Below are 23,608 nucleotides of genomic sequence, written 5' to 3' on the forward strand. Positions count from 1 at the left end.
CACACAGAAGGGATAGTAGGTGCAGAGGCCTGGGACCGGTAGCAGCCATACTCTTGTTTATCTGTCTGCGTTGCTGGTTGCCTGCTTCTCTCTCATGTGGATGTTAGCACCACTAGCCACAGGTTTTAGTTCCGCATTGGATATAGGTGTTTTGGTTGAAATGGAATTTCAGAGCATAAGGTCTTCAGGAAAAAGAAGAAAAGTAAAAGCTCATCTCTATTCTCTTTGTCCTCTAGAAAGATTAGAGCTAAAACGACTACTTAACAGATCAACCACTACCATTCTGGTCTTCAAAGGCCTACTATCATTTTTTAGTGCACTAATTTTCTTCTTTATTGTCTGTCAGCTGAGGATGAATGGAGGCAGCCCTTTGCTGTTATATGAAAAATTTCCTGCAATTGGGGAATGCAGAGTTTTCTTTTTGTACATCTAATTATGAAAATGAACCTGTACACAGCATGAGTAGGGATGTCAGGCAGCTGTGAACTAACTCTCTCTGAAGCCTTTGATTCATTAAAAGTGAACTCAACTCCTTTTGGCAGGAGAGCTCTTTAAAACAACAGTAACATAGCAATGTTCTGACCAGCTCAGTAACATCATACAAGGGAAACTTCGTTTTCTTAGCATTTTGAGTTCAGTCTCAGCGTTACATGACTTTCTTCGCAGGTTTAGAGGACACAAAACACCTCAGAGAAAATTGCAGCTTAGTTCCAGCTTCTGGGAAGCTAGCAAAAGCTCCAAGTTTACCAGTGTCTTCTCAATTTAGAAATATTAGAAACTGAATTGGTTTCTCATGTCATTGTGGGTCTTTTAGTCTCCTGTTACTACTTTCTGTCTAAGTTTGGTCCAACAGTAACACTTCAGAATTTCTAACGCTTAAAATCAAATGACAAGTGTGGACCTAGTCAGCGTGTATCGTCATGGGGGCACACTTCTTCTTGCCTTGATGTACTCAGCTTCTACAAGCTATAATATTTTCACAGAGAAAAAATATAAGCTTGAATTCAACTTTGATTTAGTCATAGACCTTAAAGCAGGCCAAAGTGTTTAAACAAAGTAATTTAGAAAGATAAGGCTAAATGGTACAATAGAGTGTACAAGATACAAAAGAGCTCCCCACCTGAAATTCCAGCCTTTTCACAGTTTCTGACTGGTGCTCTATTTCTTTGGATTAAAGATTTCTCTGACCCCACAATTTCCACTGAGTAGCATTTATAGGAAGTTTCTGGTTTAACACATGCAGTGGCTTCATTTTTCTTACACTAGAGTATTAAAGACATACTGACATAAAATAATAGAAGATAACGATACCTAAAGTGCAGGGAGGTGATGGTAAACAACACTTAAGCCATTTCATTAGTGTGTATCCTTGCAGCAGGCCTACAGTAGGCAGTCATGGTTAATATTTTATTAACTAATCAACAACCATAGCATTTAAAAAAATGAGGATGGATGATAGCTTGAATACCTAGTGAAGGGGGGTCAGTCCTCCAGAAACACAAACCCCAAACAAGCATGCCTAGGTATTTACATCTACTAAATCTGCTCAGAGCATCCACATGGTGGGAATGGTGCTTGGCCTGCAGCACTTAAGATCATGTCGTATGTCTTCTTTGACCAAGAGCCCTGTAATAAAAGGGTAGTAATTTGTCACTTAAATGAAAGTGGAAAAAAATAGCTTTTATCTTAAAAAAATAATACAGATGATATTGCCTAAGGAAAAGGTGATTTGAGAGTCTAAGTCACAAAACCTAGAGGCTCTACAATGTAAACTGTGAACAAACTGTACATCACTCTGGAAGTATCTTTTGCATAACAAAATGTTTTGTTTCTGTGCTGATTGATACTGTCCACTTGGCAAGACCTACACTTACCTAGGAGACAAGCCTCTGAATATTCTGTGAGGACCGTTCTAGATCTGGTTCACTTAACCGCAAAGACCTATCCTAAAGATAATCAGCACCATTCCACTGCTGGGCTGTATATAAAGGAAAGGGCTGAGTATAAGCATCCATAGTTCCCTGCTTCTTCTTCTTCTTCTTCTTCTTCTTCTTCTTCTTCTTCTTCTTCTTCTTCTTCTTCTTCTTCTTCTTCTTCTTTTTTTTAAGATTTATGTATTTATTATTGTGTACACAATGCTCTGCCTGCATGTACACTTGCAGGCCAGAAGAGTATCAGATCACGTCATAGATGGTTGTGAGCCACCATGTGGTTGCTGGGAATTGAACTCATGACCTCTGGAAGAGTAGTCAGTGCTCTTAACTGCTGAGCCATCTCTCTAGCCTGTTCCCTGCTTCTTGACTTCAAATTGGTATGACGTGTTCTCAAGGCCCTCCTATCATGACTCCCCCACCATGATGGACTAGACCCCTGAACTGTGCACCAAAACAAACGCTTTCTTCCTTGTTGTATTTGCCAGGTACTTCATCACAGCTCTAAGGAATGAAACAAAGACAGCCTCCTTTTTCTTGTTCACACTATATGTCAGCAAAAGACAGGTGGTCATCACCAGTTCTTAATCTTTCTTCATGATCCAAGTACTTTACAGACATCGATTAGTTAATTCTTCTACAGTCCCTGGCAGGAAGGTCAGCATGATTAACCTGAGGGCACGAGCCAGAGAACCTGGGGATGTTGCATGTATCCTCTCTTCCAAGGACAAGATCTAAATTTTAGTTGTCTTTTTGTCAGGAAGTATTTCTGCCCTTGCTGACATATATAATCCTGAAATTGTCATTTCTTCTCTGGTACAAAGCATGCAAAGCAGAGCCACACTTACCGATAAAGAATACAGTGTTTTTCCTGGCAGAAGTCTCTATTCAATTAGCATCAACACACTTGGGTAAACTTTTCAATCTGTGACTAGTGGAGGCATTTAAGGTTAGAGTTCTGATGTTTTCCTGCAACAGCCTGTTCTTGCTAAAAATACCCATGGAAGTCCAGGCATGCCCCCCCAGAGGCTAGTTCCAGGCCTCAGGGATACCAGAGTGAATTTGGGGCCAATGTCCTCTTTAACAAAACTTTTGAATGAGGTAAGAGTCACATTAAAACTTTAGAGCAATGAGAATAATACATAATCAAAAGAAAAATAGAAAGACTTAGCTCAGAATAGTGTGGAAACTAGTGACTTGTGAGTCTTTAGATTGAGTAATCAGAGGAAAAGGATCCCCTGAGATGGTAGAATTGAAGGTGAATTTCAAGATGTATCTTGCCAGGTGATGGCAAAGGGTGTTCCATTCAGAAGTAAAAGGTAACTAAATAATAAGCTAATATAAACCCTAAAGTAGAAAATACCTCCATACGCCCAAGACTCTCTAAGAGATTCAATTCACTGTGGCTGAAGAATAGAAAGCATAGAATATAGATTGAAATAGAGCTAGTATGTGTAATCGAAGAAGAAAGTCGCATTTACTATAACAAATCATCAGAAACCACTGGGAAGTTTCAAATAGCAATGTAGAAAATCTTGTTCCTATTTGCTAAACTGGGTGTGGTAGCATATGTTCTTAATCTCAGCACTAGAATGACTGATGCAGGAATATTTCCGCAAATCTGAAGCCAAGTTGGGATACACAGTGTGTTCCAGGACAGCTTGGGCTATAGAATGAGACTCAAGACAATAAATAAATAAATAATGAATAATGAGTGCTGTAGAGAGAGCGCCATGATCAAGAGGACTTCAACTCTTGTAGAGGGTCCAAGCTTGGTTCCTGACTCCCACACAGTAACTTACATCCTCTTCCAGCTTCTGCGGGCAGCTTCATGTACGTGGTGCACATACAGACAAGCAGAAGCACAACAAATACACATAAAAATAATTTTAAATATTTTTTAAAGTAGATAAAGGTAACTATATGAACTTTTATGTCTTAAGGGTAGGGTAGACAGAACTTGTTAATAGATGAGGGAATTTTGAGCGGTGAAGAATCCAAGACAGCTTCCCTTTGTTTAGATGGACAAGTAGAAGAAAATTATTAGCTAGTACTTAAAATTGAGGCTTTTCACGATATATTTGATCTTGGAACTAATAGACCATGACTTAATTTTCAGATCAAATAAAGCAGATTATCCACATTTATAGAACAATGATAGTGGTAACCTGGTTTCTAATTTTTTATATAATAAAGGATGGGAAAAAAAACAATCTGTAAAACCAGATTAATTCCACCATTTTTAAGGATATCCTATGTTAAAATCAACATGAACTTATTTGAAATTATTTAAATATGGAATGAATACAAGTTGACTTTGAGATTGTGTATAGTTAATGGTAGTTTGGTTCCAAAGCATTGAAACATTTCAATAGATGGCCTAAAAACACCATGAAAATTATCTTCTAAGTTGAATAAACAATAAACCATGAAGGCAGTTTTTTTTTTTTATTTAACGGTAATTGTTATAAAGGAAACAAAAGAAAATGTGTACCATTGAAGAAATAAATCATGAAGGTCTGGGTTAGGAGGCTGCAAGAACTTCTACAAGAAACAGCATGAGCTAATTTTTGACCAACTGCATTTGAGAAAATCAATAGCCATCACTGGAACACAAGCACGTAACTCCTACATTCACTTACAATGTGCTGAAGACACCCATCCTGTAGAAGAGAATCTAGCCCACGGAGTGCCTGGCCTCTGAACCAGTATCATTCACTAACCCTTGGGAATGGGAGTGTGTCATAGGAAACAAGGGCCTGTAATTTGCAATGACTATAGAGCTTGTTAAGCGTAGAGTGAAGCTGGATGTAGCAGCTCATTGGCTTATACTCATAATCCTCTGTTCACCTTCGCATCCCCAGGGCTCAACAGAGGACAAGTGCACAGCAAGCGTTCATGGTTGAGTGAAGGATGAATAAATGAATAATGGCAATTAAATACACAGTGGAAGGCAATTTTTGGCTCCTGCTAAGTAGGAAGGAAGTCAATACATCAGATCAATCATGGCTTTCTCCCAATATAGTAACCCCACTGCCGTAGCATCTGTGGAGCTGGGCATTAACAACCAATTAGATTAGAACTGTTTGGGTTATTATTGATGCCTGATCTCTATCACAGCAGCTTCCAGGGCTTCGGTGACTGTGTAGAGCCTAAGAATCACCCACAGCATATATCAAAGTGCAAACTTCTCAGCAAAGCCAGAGAAGGACTCAGCAGATGAGGGTAACTTGGAGGGCCTGGTTTGAAGGAAGGGAAGGGAAAAGTGATGTAATTCTATTTTATTTTTTTATTCGTCTACTAATATCATTTTATTAAACCAAAATGCTTTATTTACTCCTACTTATAGACACAAACATGCATACAAATATGCACACATGCATGCACAAATGTGTTGATACACACACGCAGACATGCAGGCAAGCACACGTAGATGTACGCACACATGAATATTTCAGAACCATTTCCATTGATGGAAAAAAATGCAGAGCACCCTCCCTCCCTTTTAGAATATCATTCCTATAAAGGCCAGATCTGCTACCCCTAAAACACATGCATGCATGTTTCTAAGAATAATTGATTTCAATGCAAGCACACTCCACTTACTCTCTTTGCAAAATTTAACACTGATCCAATACTTAGTGTAATTCTATTTCAGATAATTGTAATAAAGTAAACTTTAGGATACTACTATAACTCAAAACCATAAGTGGAAATTGAACAAATGCCTGGATTTATCCATGCCAACAATGTACATGAATTTTGACAAGGATTCTAAATATTATATGAATGACCAAGTTTAGTTTGATAAAAACCATCCTTCAGGCCATTGCTCCTCACACCTGTGTGTCCACTGCATAGCTAAGTGGTGTCCAGAACCCTCTCTACTCTGTTTTCATTGTCACCGATTTGTTAGATCTCAATGCTACATATTTATTCAGTCCTAGTGTATCACCTTAAAAGTCAACATCTTCGTCCTAAAATAATGAATGTTGGGTGGAACTAGTCAAATATCTTCAATTAGTAGCAGAATCTAGTGTGTGGATGCTAAAACTACAGGCACAAATTCATCACTTGAATATTTTGACTTTTAAAATGTGAAGTGTTCTACTCAGTGTAATTACAAAGAGATGCTTCTCGCCTGGTTCTACAGAGTTCTCTGTTTCACATCACGTCACACTACTCCTTCCAAAATAAGAATAGTCAGTACACATGATTTTTTTTCATTCAGTTTATTCCACAAGCAAGCAGTCTGTGAATGTAAAACTTACCTTTAGCTATGCTAGGAATCTTTTGTTTCATCTGTATTGGGATAAACTCTAGTGGCTTTCAGACATCTTGATGACAAGCCACTGAAAGAAATGAGTTTAGCATGGCAGTACATGACAATGTAGTTCACAAAATGCTTATTCTATTGCCTATCGTGACTTCCGATGTTTTATCTTCTTTGCTATTCTATTACATCATGTTTCATTTCCTGCATTTAAAAAATGTGGACTGGAATGATAGCTCAGTCAGCAAGTGCTTGCTCTGTGTACATGAAAGAACTAAGTTGACTTGTGGACTCCACATGAAAAAGTCAGCATTAGTGAGGACCCTGGCAATCTCAGCTCCAGCGAAACAGAGACAGGTGAATCCTGGGGCTTGCTAGCCAACCAACCTAGGCTACCTATCAGGCTCTAGACCAGTGAGAACTCTGACTCAAAACAAACAAGCAAACAAACAAATGAAACAAGATAGATAGCACCCAAAGAAGGAAATTGACCTTTGACTTTCACAGGCATGCACACAAAGACACCACACACAAGCTCCACATGCACGTAGATACACACACACACACACACACACACACACACACACACACATACACACATACAATGCCAGTTGAAATTTTCAAAATGCTATCACAGCACTTCACTAGGTCACAGCTGCAGTGTGAAAAACACTGACAATTGTGATCTTTATGCTTTCTCCAGTTCTAGTGCTCTGTGATAATGAATGAACAGGGAATTTGCTTTTGCATATTTATGTATTTCTTCTATTTATATATTGCCATGTTTACAGATAAATTCATGGGAAAGAAGTAAGTTTCATAAACTTTTCCGACAACTCTAATAGGCTAGCATAGAGTCCCATCATAAATTGATGAATTCATAATTCATAAGACAAATGTTTACTTAATAATGGAGCAAGCTGCTTGGAAAGATTTAGATACTTTTCCTTAGTTTTCCACTAAGCCGCACAGATTGCATCCCAAATCTTCCCACCATTGAAGCACTTGTGGTTTTAAATCTACCTGGAAGGATGAGGGTGAGTATATTTGACTTCAACCTCAAATCTCTGGCTTAGTCTGGTGATGAAAAGTAAGAGTGGGGTGACCAGTGCTCTTCTGCCTTTCCATTTCTTCACTCCTCCCTAACTACCCCGGAACTGTTACTTATCATCAATATATGGCACTGAGACATGGTACCTGCTACATTGTAAGGCAGAATGTCCATAAATTGAAACTTTCTTCCTTGGTCCTACAATGATGACTTCTGGTCCACTCCCCCAAGTGCATACTCCAATTGAGAAGAGTGACCCGTACACAGTCCAGCTCTTTCCTTCAGTTCTGTCCACTGTGGGGGAAGGTTCATAATAGCCAGCAGAGATGGCATTTTGAAGAATTGAACATTGTTGGTGAGTGTGCAAAAAGTAGTTGTAACAAACATCTCTCATCACTCCTGTGAGCCTTGGGAAAGGCAGAACAAACAGAACCAGAACTCTGGAAACAAACAGGGGGCTATCTGAAAGACAGACATTCAAGACACTTCAGAATGTCATGTAGCATCAATTTTTGGAATGAACCACACACTTAAATGTTCCATTAAACAAGCTGGGTGTGGTAGTGAATGCCTTTAATCCTAGAACCCAGAGAGACAGAAGTAGCAAGATCATGTGAGCTTCAAGCTAGCCTGGTCACAAAGCAAGTCCAGGACAGCCAAGACTATACAGAGGGAAAAGAATCCATTAAAGAGAAATTGAGGAGCTGGATACAATGGCACACATCTTTAATGCCAGCACACAGTAGGCAGAGACAGGAGGCAGAGGCAGAAGGAAAAGAAGTTCAAGACCTTAAATTGCATGCAACCTGTCTCAAAAAATAAAAATTAATAAAAAATTCAGATATCAAGGGAAATGTACCAATAAGTTAGTCAAGAGCATTCACAAATGTCTTGAGGTGTTAGTCTGCTCTTGGTCTTGGATCTGTTATAAAATAATCAATTTTTATTAGTTATCATTTTTATCAAATTTTGAAAGATGCGTCCTTTTTTAAAGAAAATCATGAATTCTAACTGCCTATGAAAGCCACTAGCTTTTGTGTGTTTCCTTATCGCCATCTGGTGCATGGTAAAATAATGCAAGACAAAGATGGCTTAGCACAAATGAATGATCAATGGAAAAATCAAAGCTAGTGGCTAAGCAGAGCATTAGCAGACAGATAACCTGGTGTGGCTCAATGAACTGCAGATGTAATGGGTTAAGTGTTTTGATATGCTGAGGGGGCTTTCTCTGGCCTGCTAAGAATAGTTGCGTGTCCTCTTTGATTCTTAGAATATAACATTGTCCTGATTTCCTTCCTGATGCTGTGATAAACACCATGATCTAAAGTAACTTAGAGGCAGAAAGAATTTGTTTTGCATACACTTATGGCTTATAGTCTGTCAGTGAGTAAAGTCAGGGTGGAAACTCAAGGCTGGAACTTGAGGGGAAGCCTGCTTGCTACTCCACACTGGACTACCTCCAGCCAAGGAACTCACTTCACAGCCAAGTGGGTATGGCAGGAGCCATGGAGAGCATTGCTTGCTAACTAGTTGCACGCTAGTTTCCTTATACAGCCCAAGACCATTTGCCTATATATGGTGCTGCCCACAGTGGACTGGACACTCCATCAATTGAGAATCAAGAGAGAACCCTCATAGACATAGCCTAGGCCAACTTGGTCTAGATAATTTCTCAATAGAGACTTTCATTTCAGATGACTCTAGGCTGTATCAAGCTGATGTTAAAGTCAACCATGGCAGTCCTGTTCATAGTAATGTGAAATATGTTGCAATATACAAAATTATACCATAATTAATATAGTTATAAATTAAATTATAGGTAAGTAAATTATCCAATCTTAATAGCATTGGCAAAATGCTTTATTTCATTATTATATTTGTTTTCATTTACTTGGCAAAAAAAACAAAACAAAATTGGCATATATCATAAGGCTAACTGGAGAAGGCTGAGACAGGCCTCAAGAAACATCTAGACATTTTCTTGCTATCTGTATTCTCATGACCACAAAGTGCTTGGCTCATGGTGAATGGGTTAAAGAAAACCTTGGCACAAGAATATCTGATATTGACTTCTTAGTGGAAAAGCATGGGTCTGGCATACTTCTTCAATGGTGATAGAAATGACACAGATTGTTAAGGAAGTCAGTAGATCCTCTTTTTGAATTCCAGAAGCTTCTGGATAGCCAGGAAGGCTTTGCCAGAAGCTACACACCTCAGATAGGGGCAAGAGAATAACAGAGTTTCCTTGAACAAGCCATATCTGCTCATGAACAGAGGAGTTTCCTCCACCTGTCCACGTGGTTGTGAGTGATTAGATATAATGGTAACTCTCTGTCTCTGTCTCTGTCTCTGTCTCTGTCTCTGTCTCTGTCTCTCTCTCTCTCTCTCTCTCTCTCTCTCTCTCTCTCTCTCTCTCTCTCTCTCTCTCTCTCTCTCTCTCTCTCTCTCTCTCTCTCTCTCTCTCTCTGTGTGTGTGTGTGTGTGTTTTCTTCTTACTGAGATCTTATAGCTCTATTTTACTAATTCTATGTCCCCATCAGATGCAATTTTGTTGTCACAGTTTACTAAAGTGTAAAAGCTGCAAGTCTTCGAACCACTGGTATAATTAAAAGACAACAGAATGCAAAAGGAATGAATTATTTCAGAGACTCATTTCCCTTGACTCCTTACCACTGTGCATACAAGCTGTTCATTGTAAAACACAGAACACAGTATAGCAGATTCTTGTGCTATGCTAGTTAAGGAAACTGGTGAAATGTGGGAAAGAGTGGTACATGAGATGCAGGGGTGTCCATCACTAGAACTGGGGATAGCTAAATGGCTGCACAATGATATTGTCATGATTGTGCTTAATATCAGCCTGTGCTGCCCCCATGCTATACAAACATGGAGTACAAAATTGTAGACATATTAGTCAGCAATAAATGCTGTTTTGCAGGAAAACTTTAAACAACAGACACAGTCCATTAAGATTAGTTGGTTCCCTTTGACTTTCTAGCTATCATTGTTATCCTCACCTTTCAACCTTCCTTTTCTCCTCCTCTTTCTAGTCTTCTTTTCTCTTCTTCCCTTTCTCTTCCCTCCTCCTCCTCCTCGTTCCTTCCTCCTCCTTAACATTTTTTCTTAAGTAATATCACAATAAAGTTTTGAAGGATTTTTTTATTGAAGCTCTTGAGAAACGTCCTTGGTTGTCGGAACACTTGTTCGTTTTCCCCAGTTCACTGAGATGTCTCCCACTCCCCACAGCTGCCCCTGATTATTCAAGAGGCTCTTATTCTCTTCAAGTAGCTGTTGTTACCAGGATTCTGACAGCCTCCAGTGCCTCAGCAACACTCACCATCCAGGTCAGATGTAGTGAAAGCTTCATTAAATCAACTAGATCCCAGTGCACTGTTGCCAAAATTTCAACTATTTAACACAGAAATAGTCCCTCTCTACCTGTAATTTTTCTTTGCCCCAGATCACTGCAACCAGGTTTATTGCTTTTTCTTCATCCACAATGTCTGAGCTCATCTGACACTTTATAATTCTAGGATCACTTAAGAGGTCAGTTACGTAGTTCCTGGAATCCAGTCTATGTTACTTTAAACAGAAGCTTTTACTTTAGTAAAATTGATTCAATGATTGCTGTCTTAAGAGACTTGATACCCTATGAGCATATACAGGGGGAGGTAATCCTCCTCAGGAACAGTCATAGGGGAGGGGAATAGCGGGAAAAGGGGAGGGAGGGAAGAATGAGAGGACACAAGGAATGGGATAACCATTGAGATGTAACAAGAATAAATTAATAATAAAAAAGTTAAAAAAAAGAACCTCTTCTTTTTTTAAATATATTTTATTGATTTATTCATATTATATCTCAATGGTTATCCCATCCCTTGTATCCTCCCATTCTTTCCTCCCTCCCATTTCCCCTTACTCCCTTCTCTTATGACTGTGACTTGAGGGGGAATCTCTTCCCCCTGTATATGCTCATAGGGTATCGAGTCTCTCCTTGCTAGCCTGCTATCCTTCCTCTGAGTGACACCAGGGACAAAGGGGAGGACATCCTATTGAAACTCTAGGTGAGAGAAGCATGGGAGAATGGGGAAATAGAAGGATCCAGAGGGTCCTAAAAACTTACAAGAAGAACATTAGGATGTGCAGATCTTGGCCCAGGAATCCTGCTCAAACTATGGTACCAGCCAAGGACAATACATGCAGTAAACTTTGAACCCCTACCCAGATCTACCCAATGGACAGGACATTCTTCACAGTTGAGTGGAGAGTGGGGTCTGACTTAAGAACCTCTCCTTAAGCACTAATTCACAAAATGGATCCTGGCATTTACTTGACGCTTGATGTGGGAAATGAATACAACTGTTACTTATCTAAACAACTAAAGAACCTTGTTAACTTACTCTTGCAAAGGGATTTTTTTATTCTTTTCACAGATTCAAGCAGCAGTTTGAGAAAGAAATGTAATAAGCATGAACAGCAAAAATAATAGTTTCTTATGCAGAGGTTGTTGAAGAACCAGAGTTGTGCATTGCTTTCAATTCTTTACTAATATGTGTAAAGGCAATATGTCAAATTGGAAGACTTTTGTGTGCTTTCACCAAATTAAGTTCACATTGCTTTCTTAGCAGCAGTGGCTTACAGTGTTTAAGTTATATTTGTAAAATGAGCAGTTAAGTGTTTTATTGATGAGAAAAATTTAAGTTGGAATAAAGTTATATTACTTGGAATCATAAAATGCACTGGAAGGCAGCTTAGGGATAAAATATTTCAGCATTCATTCTGAATGCTCACTTTATGACTTCACAGATGAGGAAACTGAGTCTTCATGAATATCTTATTTCTAAACACTTAATCAGCAAGGAGGAAGATTCTCTTCCATTTTTGACATCCAGCAATATGCAATCCCTCAACTTAGGTCTTTCATGAGAACAGCATATTTTCAACCTCATTCAACAATGGAACAACTTCTTGTGTACCTAGAGTTTAATACATATTGTCTGCTATGACTTCAGGATTAGAACTTTACTTTTACACTGAAAAGATGATTAATTATTGAGGTCGCCAGAGGTTCTCATAATAAAAAAAAATGAGTATAATATTTCCAATATTGCTATTTACTGAATGGCTTGTTTTTATCTAGAGATTTTCAAGTGATTGACTTTGCAGCTAGGACCACATTCTAATAAGTATGGACCCAAATGTACAAGAGAAAAACTCTTCAACCTCAAGTCCTGAGCCTACTGGAAGTACTTCCTCAATGAGCATCTTGCTGAAGAGGAATGCTGTGCTTCATAGCTTGCTCTTTGCTAAGGAAATGTGAGGTTGTGGTTCATGTCCAGCATCACTCTTTCTTTGATGGCTACAACATTTAACGAATTTGGTAGATCCCTAACATTTTACTTCATCAGTAAAGTGTTATTTTCTATTGAGCATGTGTTTTCCTATAAAGAGAGCAGGCTTCCACAGCTTATATTATTATTATTAAAGAGGGTGAAGAATAATCCTTTCATTTTGCTTTAGAAATGAAACTTTTTTTAAGGGCGAAGAAGTATACCAAAAGGCATAGTCCTATTCAACCACCTCTTTAGAAATCTCTCCTAGTTTGTCTAACTGCACCACAGCAAAGCAAATCCTACAGAAGAGGAGGTTTATGTGGAATCATCTCTGTGTTCTTTCTTCCCAATGATTGGCCAGGAAGCAAGACCGCCTTTGTCTAATGCTACTGTCTTACTCAGAAAAGGGTGCATTTTAGGGAAAACTCCTTTGCAACAGAATGTATCTAAAAAACACTTAACTGAATTAAGATTGCTTCAACTCTACCCCCAGCCTCAAGGATCACTCTTCTTCTCTGAAATAAAAATGGTCCATCAATCACATTAGAGATTCTATTAAAATTAATAAGATTTTAAGGCCAACACTTATGTGTTTTGGATTTTGAGTCTTTGGGGTCTCAAGTAGGCTGTCCAACTTTCATCTTACAGTTACAGACATTAACTCTTTCTTGTACTAGCAGATACACTAAAAGAAAATGAAAAGTCATTGTCAAGAAGTAGAATAAGTGAAAAATTATAGGGTTTGTGTGTCTTTTAAATATTTAATCAGTTCCAGGCTGTTACTTACTCTTATAGTTTATGTCGGACAATGACCTAGACTTACAGTTCAGACTGAGCAGATAGTCCACATTGATACGTATGTGTGTGTGTGTGTGTATGGAGAGAGAGAGAGAGATGTGTGTGTGTGTGATTAAGGTATGTATATTTTCTCAGATATTAAAATAAATTAAAATCCTTTGCGTAGTCTTTACCATATCTGTAGATTCATGGCCTTTACTTTTATTCCTAATAAATAACTAGCCAAAGTTTTCTCAGAAGTGAATAGATTTATGCCAAGACAATGTAGAAAGCTTTAGCAACTTGCAAATGGAAGTAGCAGAATATCAGGATGTGGTTGTTCATACATGTAATCCAACCTTTTGGGAAATAAAGGTAAATTATCTAAGTCCAAGGTCTCGATATTCTACATAGTCAATTCCAGGCTAGTTAAAGCTCTATAGACACTCAGTAAAACAAAAACACGACAGATACAAGAAAGTATCAATGCAATATTATTAACTTGGTTTTTATATGAAAAACACACACGATCTATTCAGAAAATAAAATAGATTAAATAGATGGTAGCTTAATAGACAGCTAGATGGTTGGTAGATAGAGGTAGGTAAATAAATAAATGAGATAGATAGATGATAGATAGCTGGATAGATAGATAGATAGATAGATAGATAGATAGATAGATAGATGGATGGATGGATAAATAGATAACATAAATAGACAGATGGATGGATAACAGATGAAAATGAAATTAATGTTTTTTCCACTAAGAAAACACTGCATTCAGTATAGAAATGGCATCAGGGAATAGAAAAGAGATAAGAGAAGCTGAGAAGCTAAAAATTTTTAAAAAGCTAGAAACTAAGAAGAAGAAAAAAACAGTGAAAGAATAAAAAAGGCAGAGAAAGGGGAAAAAGAAATCAAGGGAAAATGCTTATGAGGCTATTTGAAGGTAAATGTCATAGGCCAATATACAGGACTGTATAATGAGCCTAGAAAAAACTCTTGGGAGTCTGAAGCTAATGCATTCAGAATCAACTAATGATCGTGTTCAATCCTTCAGAAGAAATCAATAGAATATGTGCGGCTGTAGAAATAGCCCTGTTAGCAGGGCAGAGCTTTAGAAAGGAGCATACATAGGGCTGGTCAATCCACCTATTCCTGTAGTGGGCTGTGTTACTGGGAAACTGACAACAACCTATGGAGAGAATCCTAGCACTGGCTTTGGAAATCACAAGAGGTGTTTCCTATGTATCGTGTTCTTTTGGTAAGTTTACCTAGCAACACTGCTAGTCAATGAGTTGCTCACAGTCACTCCAGCACTGCCTCCCCTTGCCTTTGATAATTACCGAGCACTATTGTCAGAGGACTTTCTCTTGCTACATGGAATACTAAAAGTGCTGTCTGCACAGAGAAAGGCATGGCTGCTTGGAGTGAGAACCTTTCATCTTCTGTTATCTGCACTAACTCTGAATTCATCTGCCATAAGAGTTCAGACCTACCATACTCTCCAGCAGCTTCAGGCAGCTCCTTCAAATACATTTTTCTATGTCTATCTCTTGGAATTGGTTCTTACTGGGCAGCTCTGGTTGATACAGACTTTGGCTATAGAACTGTCACCAAGTACCTGAAATTTCTGTAGGTGTCCTGAAAAACAAACAAACAAACAAAAACTCTTCCTACGGAGAAGAGATGAGGGGCTAGGACTTTTGAAAAACAAACTTAGACTAAGCCTCTAGTGGCTCATTATACCATGCATTGAATTTGTTATTAGACAACTTCTTATTGGAAAGAATATGCCTGACTGTAAGTGATGAATATAACCAACTCTCTCAATAGAAGCCTGGAATAGAACATGATTGACTGACCAAATAAACTCTAGGGAGGCCCCTCCTGTCTGCTGACTTAGGTCTCTAGAGATTCTATAGGCAAGCAACAGGGTTTCTGAAAGGTTTTAACCTTCAGAAATCTCAAGTCTGAATGGAGAGGGCCAAACACAAAAAACTGACAAAAAAAAAAAAAAAAAAAAAAAGAAGCCCAAAAGATAAAAAGTCATAGACTGAGAGGTCTGGCTACAAGCCAAGGAATACCAAGGACTCCTGGGAGCCATAGGCATAGAAGAAGGAGACAGGAGACTACTGGGGAAGCATAGCTCTCCTGACAATGATTTTGGACCCTGGACTTCAGAACCATGATTGAAGAAGTCTGTTGTTTGAATCTTCCCAGTTGGTGGTAATTTACCTATCATCAAAAGAAACTAATAACAGGAACTACAGCCAAGAGTCATTCATCCACACTGTTCTCCCCAGCCAGGCTGAAAATACAGAGACACAGAAAAATTGTATGTCTTTTGTTTACTTCACAAAATATTTGGAATTCTAAAAGAAATGGGGATTTTTTTTTTCTTTAGATGTTTATTCACTTTACATCCTGATCATAGCACTATCCCTCCTCTTCTTCCAGTCCCACTCTCTCTCTCTCTCTTCCTTTCCCCCATCCCCTCTTCCTATTCCAGAAAAAAAAGGGAGCCTCCCTTCCCATCCACCCCAGTTCATCAAGTTGCATCAGGACTGGGCATGTCCCCATCCCCTGTGGCCTGGCAAGGAAGGTCCCTGAGGGGGAAGTGATTTAAAAGCCTGGAACAAAGTCCATGTCAGGGACAGACCCCCACTCCCCTTACTAGAGGACTTATATGAAGCCTGAGCTGCCCTTCAGCTGCATATGTGTAAGAGGCCTACGACCAGTCCATGCATGGTCCTTTGCTGGTGCTTCAGGCTCAGCTCTTAGCTATGGTTAGTTAGCTCTGTTGGTCTTCTTGTAAAGCGCCGGTTTCCTCCAGGTCCTTTTCTCCTCCCCCGCCCCCACACTTTTCCACAAGACTTCCTATGTGTTGCTCAATGTTTGCCTGTGAGTCTCAGTATCTGTTTCAGAACACTGCTAGGTGGAACCTCTCAGAAGACAATTCTGCTAGGATCCTTTCTGCAAGCATAGCAGAATATCATTAAATAGTGTCAGGCATTGGTCCTCTCCCATGGGGTGGGTCTTAGACTGAGCCAGGTATTGGTTGAACATTCCCTCAATTTCTACTCTGTCTGCTCTATCTTTATCCCTGCACATCTTGTAGGCAAGGGAAATTTTCGGTCAAAGTTTCTGTGGCTGGGTTGCTGCTCTCTTCCCTCTATTAGGAGTCTGGTCTAAGTAGGGGGAGTCTTCTTCAGTTTCTATGTCCCTTTCTACTAGGAGTTTCTGCTAAAGCTCCCTTCATATCCTCCCAGGAGCTTAACTTACCCTGACTTAGGTCTCCAGCTTATAACAGAGATACCCTACCCACAGTTTCTCTTTTCTCTAGAGGCCTTCTGTCCTCCATTCTCTGCTCTCTCCAGGTCTGATATCTACCCTCATATCTCATTGTGCTCCCTCCCCTACCTTTATCCCTCTCTTCTACAACTACCTCTGTCTATTCATTTCCCCCTCTGAGTGAGATTTAAGCATCCTCTCATGGCTCCTCCTTTATACTTATCTTCTTTGAGTCTGTGCATTGTAGTATGTTAATCATGTACTATTTTGCTAAAATCCACTTATAAGCGAGTACATATTACTTATATGGGGCTGGGCTACCTCACTCAGGATGATCTTTTCTAGTTCCATCTGTTTGCCTGCAAATTTCGTGATTTCCTTGTTTTTAATATCGGAGTACTATTCCATTGTGTAAATTTCTTTACCATTCTTTATCCATTCTTCAGTTGAGGGACATCTAGGTTGTTACTAGACTCTGTCTGTTATGAATAAAGTTGCTATAAACATGGTTGAGCAAGTGTCTTGTATGGTGGAGCATCTTCTGGGTATATGCCCAGAAGTGGTATAGCTGGGTCTTGAGGTAGAGCTTTTCCCAATGTTCTGAGAAAACACCAGATTGATTTTCAGAGAGGATTTACAAATTTGCATGCCCACCAGCAGTGGAGGAGTGCTCTCCTTTCTCCACATACTCATCAACATATGCTGTCACTTGAGTTTTCTATTTTAGCCATTATGGCAGGTACAAGATGGAATACAGAGTTGTTTTGATTTGCATTTCCCTGATGACTAAGGATGTTGAGCATTTCTTTAAGTGCTTCTTGTCCACTTGAGATTCTTCTGTTGAGAATTTCTTGTTTAGCTCTGTGCCCTGCTTTTTGATTGGGTTAGATATTGTGTTTGTTGATGTTTACTTTTTTATGTTTTAAACATTTTTCATTCTTCCCAACAGCCATAAGAAGCCTATGTTGATATACAGTAAAAACTATATAAAGATGATCAGAAAATAATGAAGCTTGGCCTTTCCTCACTTTGACCAGACAGTGTTATGAATATTATTCTCACATACTATGACTGACTCTGAGATACTGAAAGACTGGTCCAGGAATGACTAGAAGGGAAGGTGAGGAAGAAATGTCACTGTAAGTTCTCACCATTTAAAATGCAGACCTATGAACAGCCTGAGGTCCTCTAAGAGGCATCTAGGTTCTTAATATATGATGTTGCCCGCTGTTGAAAGATATCCTACATGTAATCTTAACTGGATACATTATTTATCCTATGGAAGAGTACAGACCCGTTAGCATATCTAGGATGAGACCATATTCAATCTAGGCCTCGAAGGACTAGAAACTACAGACAGTAGCATAACCAAAATCTTGGTGCTAATCACATTGTAACAGCTCAGTAGAAGACAGGGCATGTCTCCCAACTAACATGCCATGGTCCATTGATATGGTCTGATTTGTGGCTGATAACCACATTTTGGTATCTGTGTTTTATTTATGGCCTGTAATCATGTTGATTACATGGACTCTGATTGATGGACATGATAATTTGAATGATAAATTTGTCACATGGTACATGGTATGGAAACAGTTGGTTCCCAGTTATTAGTGTTTGGGGAATTAGCAAACGTTTAGGGGGACTAGGCCTACTTGAGAAAGTGCATCTCTGCAGCATGATTTGAAAGTTTATAACACCACTCTACATCCATTTCTTTCTTGATGTTTCACACGTGTGCTGTTAACAGAATGCAGAAACATTACCGGAGTCTTCTGTAATGGCAATGTATGGTTCTAAAGGACATTGTTCAGTATCAGTGGTTTAAAGGTGCCCAAGATAAGAGAAAGATACTTACTGGTATTCTATAAGCTGGTTTACTAAAGTTCTCTTTATGTCATAGTTAAACTTGGGCTTTAAAACTGTCTTTGGATACCTTTTCAATATTAATTTTTATTTTTGAGAATTGTGCTCATGACACTGCAGTAAGTTCTTCCATTTTACTTTTGTATTCCTGCTTTATGGAAAGTACCAGCAACCTTGAGTAAAGGTGCTGTCAAATCATGATAAATTGAAAGTGGACAATTAGAGGTTGGAGGTCTAAAATAAATAGTCACACTTACACTTGACAGCTTAGTAATAAGGAACTGGGCATCTAACCACTGTGTGGAGTGAAAAGCCCATTTGTCATAATAATGGCAACTGTCTGGTGATTCTCTGTATTTGTATTTTAGTTGTGTTCCCACAAATACTCATCCATGTGTGCACATCTCAGGACAGCCAGTTAGCGATATACAGATCATCTACTTGGAAAAAAAATAATCTTAGCTCCTTCTATTATGTAGAGCACTCAATAGCATCTGTCACTCATTTTGTTCTTTTTTCTTCATTAGTTTATTTATTTGTTCATTTTACATCTGAATCCACAACCCCAATCCCTCCTCCTCACCTCTCAGTGCCACTCTTCCACCCACTTCTCCTTTCCTACCCACCCCCTTTCCTACCACCTCCCACTCCCTACTTACCAACCCACCTGGCACATCAAGTTGCTCCAAGACTAAGTGCCTGCTCTTTCACTGAGGCTAGGCAGAGCGGCCCTGCTAAGGAAATGGGATCCAGAGAGAGGCAACATAGTGCAAGTCAGAGACAGACCCCACTGCAATTACTAGAGGATCCAGCAGTTAATTAGCTTCATATGGGTAGGAAGCCTAGGAACAGTCCATGCCTGTTCTTTGGTTAGTGGTTTAGTCTCTATGAGCCCTATGAGCCCAGACTAGTTGGCTATTTACATCTTCTTGTGGTGTTCTTGAACTCTCCAAATCCCTCAAACCTCCCCCCCCTAACTCTTCCACAAGACTCGCTGAGCTCCACCTAATGTTTGGTTGTGGGTCTCTGCATCTATTTCCATTATCTGCTGGATGAAGCTCTTAAATGACAGTTTTTCTAGGGTCCTGTCTGCAAGGATAGCAAAGTAACATTAATAGTGTCAGAAGTTGGGTCTCTCCCGTGTGGTGGGTCTCAAGTGGGGCCAGTCATTGGTTAGCCATTCCCTCAATCTCTCTTCCATCTTTTATCCCTGCACATCATGTACTCAGGACAAATTTTGGGCCTAGGGTTTTTTGGGGTGGGTTTGTGTCCCCCTCCCTCCACTGGAAGTCCTGCCTGGCCACAAAATGTAGCCACTTGAGTCTCAGTGTCCCCCACTGCTAGAAGGCTGAGCTTCAGTCACCCCTATATCTGCTCTGGAGCCTTCCTTATCCCAGGTCTCCAGCTTGCTCCAGAGATGCCCCAACACCAATTGCCCTTCTCTCTCCTAGCCCTTTCATCAACCCCAATCCTTACTCTTCCTACACCTGATTCCCCTCCCATTCCCCATTCCCCTCTTCATCTTCTCTTTCACCCAGTTCCCTCTCTCCCTCCGCTCCTGATGTCTACTTTATTTCCCCTTCTTAATAGGATTCAAGAATCCTCCATTAAATTCTCCTTGTTACTTAGTTTCTTTGGGTCTGTAGATTGTAGCATCGTTATCCTGTACTGTATGGATAACATCCATAGTTTCTTTATCCATTCTTTGGTTGAAGAACATCTGGATTCTTTCCAGTTTCTGGCTATTATGAATAAAGCTGATATTAACATAGTTAAGCAAATGTCTCTTCAGTTTGGGGAAGCATCTTTTGGGTGTATGTCCAAGAGTGGTATAGCTGTGTCTGGACATAGAACTATTCCCAGTATTCTGAGAAACTGTGAGATTGATTCACAAAGTGGTTGTACAAGTCTGCACTCCCACCAGCAATGGAGGAGTGTTTCCCTTTTCCACATCTTTGCCAGCGTATGTTGTCACTTGAATTTTTGATCTTAGCCATTCTGGAAGGTCTAAGATAAAATCTCAGGATTGCTTTGTTCTTCATCAAGTACTTGTGAATGTGTCCATTCCTAAGGAACAGGAGTCCATATGTAATAACTGAAAAGCCTGTTTTCACAGAAAATCTCTGCGACATGGTAGAAGGATATATAACAGAAAAAAGAGAAACACTATCCTCCCTGTTTCTGAGAAGCCACTTTGGTGAGGTAACAGCACAATAATAGCTCATAGAGCCCTCACCCCACGCCCAAGAATTGGCTCCAGGGTCAATGACTCCTCCAGGGCAGTGGGGCGTATATCTTCTTTATATCCTCCTGGGCACTATACAGCCACAACATATAAGTGGATAACAGTCATATTAGTGACATCTTAGCTCCACTGCAGCAGGGACAATCTGAGAATAACAGGTGACAATGCTTTGGGAACAGGGTCTTGACACCTGTCATTACAGGGCCTATAACAGTGATAGAATTAGAGAAAGTTCATCTTTGTCCTCATGCCATCTGGCAGGTTGGTGGAAATAACTACTCCATGAAGAAAAACCCATAATTATTTGACATATGTCATTTTAGATAGCAGGTGCTACATAATGCATTGTAGGAGTGTTTTCAACAAAGTGGCTCATTTGTATGAAGTTTTTTCTCTGTGGATGTATGTTTCTATTTTCTGTGAAATTTGCTTATGTGCAACATTCACTCCCTGACAGTGTCTAGTAAATAAACTGTTGCTACAATAATTCAGTGGCAAGCCCCCAAATGCATCCGATTAAATAAAGATGGGCCCAGGAACAACTTATACTAAGAACCCAAGTAAGACTAAGGGATTTCTGCTTCTAATAATTATCTATTAAAGCTGGTCCAGCTTATGAAGCATTGACTTTATCCTCCTGTGCCTTGTCTGGGAGTTATTATTCTTTCTCTCCCACCTTACTGTAGCATTGCTATTAAAAATGTAAATTTATGGCTGGTTTCTTCTGCAGCATGAATATTCAATGCTAAAGTTGCTATAGTTGTCTCAGAAAGTCTTTTACCATTCTGGAGGGAAAGCTGGCTAGCAGTTAACCTCTTCACAGCTGGCTGTCTTCTCCTGCTCCTGGGCTCCCCCCCCCCGCCGGTCTTTGATGCTAACATGGACTATAAAATTAACAACTCACTGTTATGATCTTCGGCAGAACATCATGCATCTGGCCCAAGGATTCATGTTAAGCAGCGGTGACATGGGTAAGTAACTGCAAGTGGAGATTAGACTCCTAAACTAGATTGGCATTTCTTTTCTCAAATAGAGGATCCCATATGCTATTTGCATACTGTACATTATCAAGCCAACTGCTAATGAAATCTGCCCTGAGCAATGTGTTGCTTTGGATAATAAAAATGAAGTCCAGGAGAAAACAGGAAAAATGGTAGTGGGGAGAATTTAAATGTTCCTTGTCCTGTGGTAAACACTTCTGCAGCACGCTTTCCCATGAAAGCGTTGTGGTGTTTGTTTGGTCTGTGGTGCTGAGGACTGAGTGAAAGGCTTTGCACATGTTATGTAAGTGCTCTGCCACTGAGCTATACTCAGACCCCTCCCTTAGGTTTCTGTGAGTGCAGGATATCTTTTTTCATACCTAAAGAGCTAAATCTCTATGTGAATCTGAGACGGGAACACTTACCTCTGAGGCCACACAAAGTTATGGACAACACAGAGTACACTAGACTTCCAACGTGATCATCAGTGACTTTTTTTTTTTTTATGGAGATTTCTTTATGAAAAAAAGACAGTTCTAGGCCATTAGCAGAACACTTTCCATACTCGCATGGATTCCATAAGTAGATGTGAGGGTGCTGGGGTTTAGGTACCACACCACAAAGGTCTATGTGCTAAAGTCTATGGTGTTCTTCAGAGATGTTGCAACCTCTATGAGGTAGGAACTAGTAAGGAAGTTAGGTCCCTGGGAACAAAACTCTGAAGAGGCTATGAAGACACTATAGCTCATTCAACTGTGGATATCCTGGCATGATGTGCTTGCTACCTCATCCGGTGCCAAACAACATGTTAAAGGGGCTACAAACTGAAATCTCCAAAATGGGGAGGTAAGATAAGTCTTTTATCTTTTAAAATTGATTATCTTAGTTATTTTTTTAACAGTCACAGAAAACTGACTCACATAGAAGGTAAAATTGAATGTGCATATTCACAGGTAACAAAATCCCACAATGATTGATACAGTGTAGTCTCAAGATATTTTGTGAGGTATCACAGAAACTATAATTCCTGAGGACTTTCATGTCTCTAGACAAGAGGTGTTGGACATAACTCAACATTTTTTACCACCAATTACAACTCCCATCTTTTCATTCATAAATTTTATTTTATCGTATGCATATGAATGCTTACCTGCACCTAAACATGTGTGTGGAGAGTGCTCACAAATACCAGAAGACAGGGGCAGAGTCTCTGAAATTAGAGTTGTAGACACTTCTAAGCCACAATTGGGGGTGCTGGGAACTGAACCCAGATCCTCTGTGAAAGCACCAAGTGTCCTTCACTGCTGAACCATCTCTCCAGCCCCTACCACAACTCACTCTTGTCTGTCTCCTCCCCATAACATATTTTTTATGCTTTCTTATATAAGGGTTACATTTTCAGAGTTTCGGTGTCCCCAGAGCTCTCCTTACATAACACGTTGAACAATGTACCTCTTAGACACATTGTTCTTCATTGGGAACAGGGCCAAGTTTTACACTGGGCTTTATATATCTCTCTAATGGGGATGGTATGAACTTGTTCACGAGACATACTGTACAATAATGGGACGATTATCAAGTAGCTACCAAGAATTTACAAAATGAAATTCTAATACGTGTTAAAATGTACAATCTGGACTCACCTCATCTCATTTACTATGTTGGTAATTATATATTCAGTATCTTAATTGGCTTAGATTTATTCTTCATGTTCTACAAAGGACTGCTGTCAGCTGCAGCCGATTGTAGCAAAGGCACTCCCATTCAGGATTTACAAGGCACTCTTACCTTAATTAACAGACCTTATATCCAATGAATACTAAACTCATTTAAATTTCAATAAAATTAAATGTCCACA

Source organism: Acomys russatus, chromosome 10 (genome assembly GCF_903995435.1).
Source record: "Acomys russatus chromosome 10, mAcoRus1.1, whole genome shotgun sequence".
Lineage (NCBI taxonomy): Eukaryota > Metazoa > Chordata > Mammalia > Rodentia > Muridae > Acomys > Acomys russatus.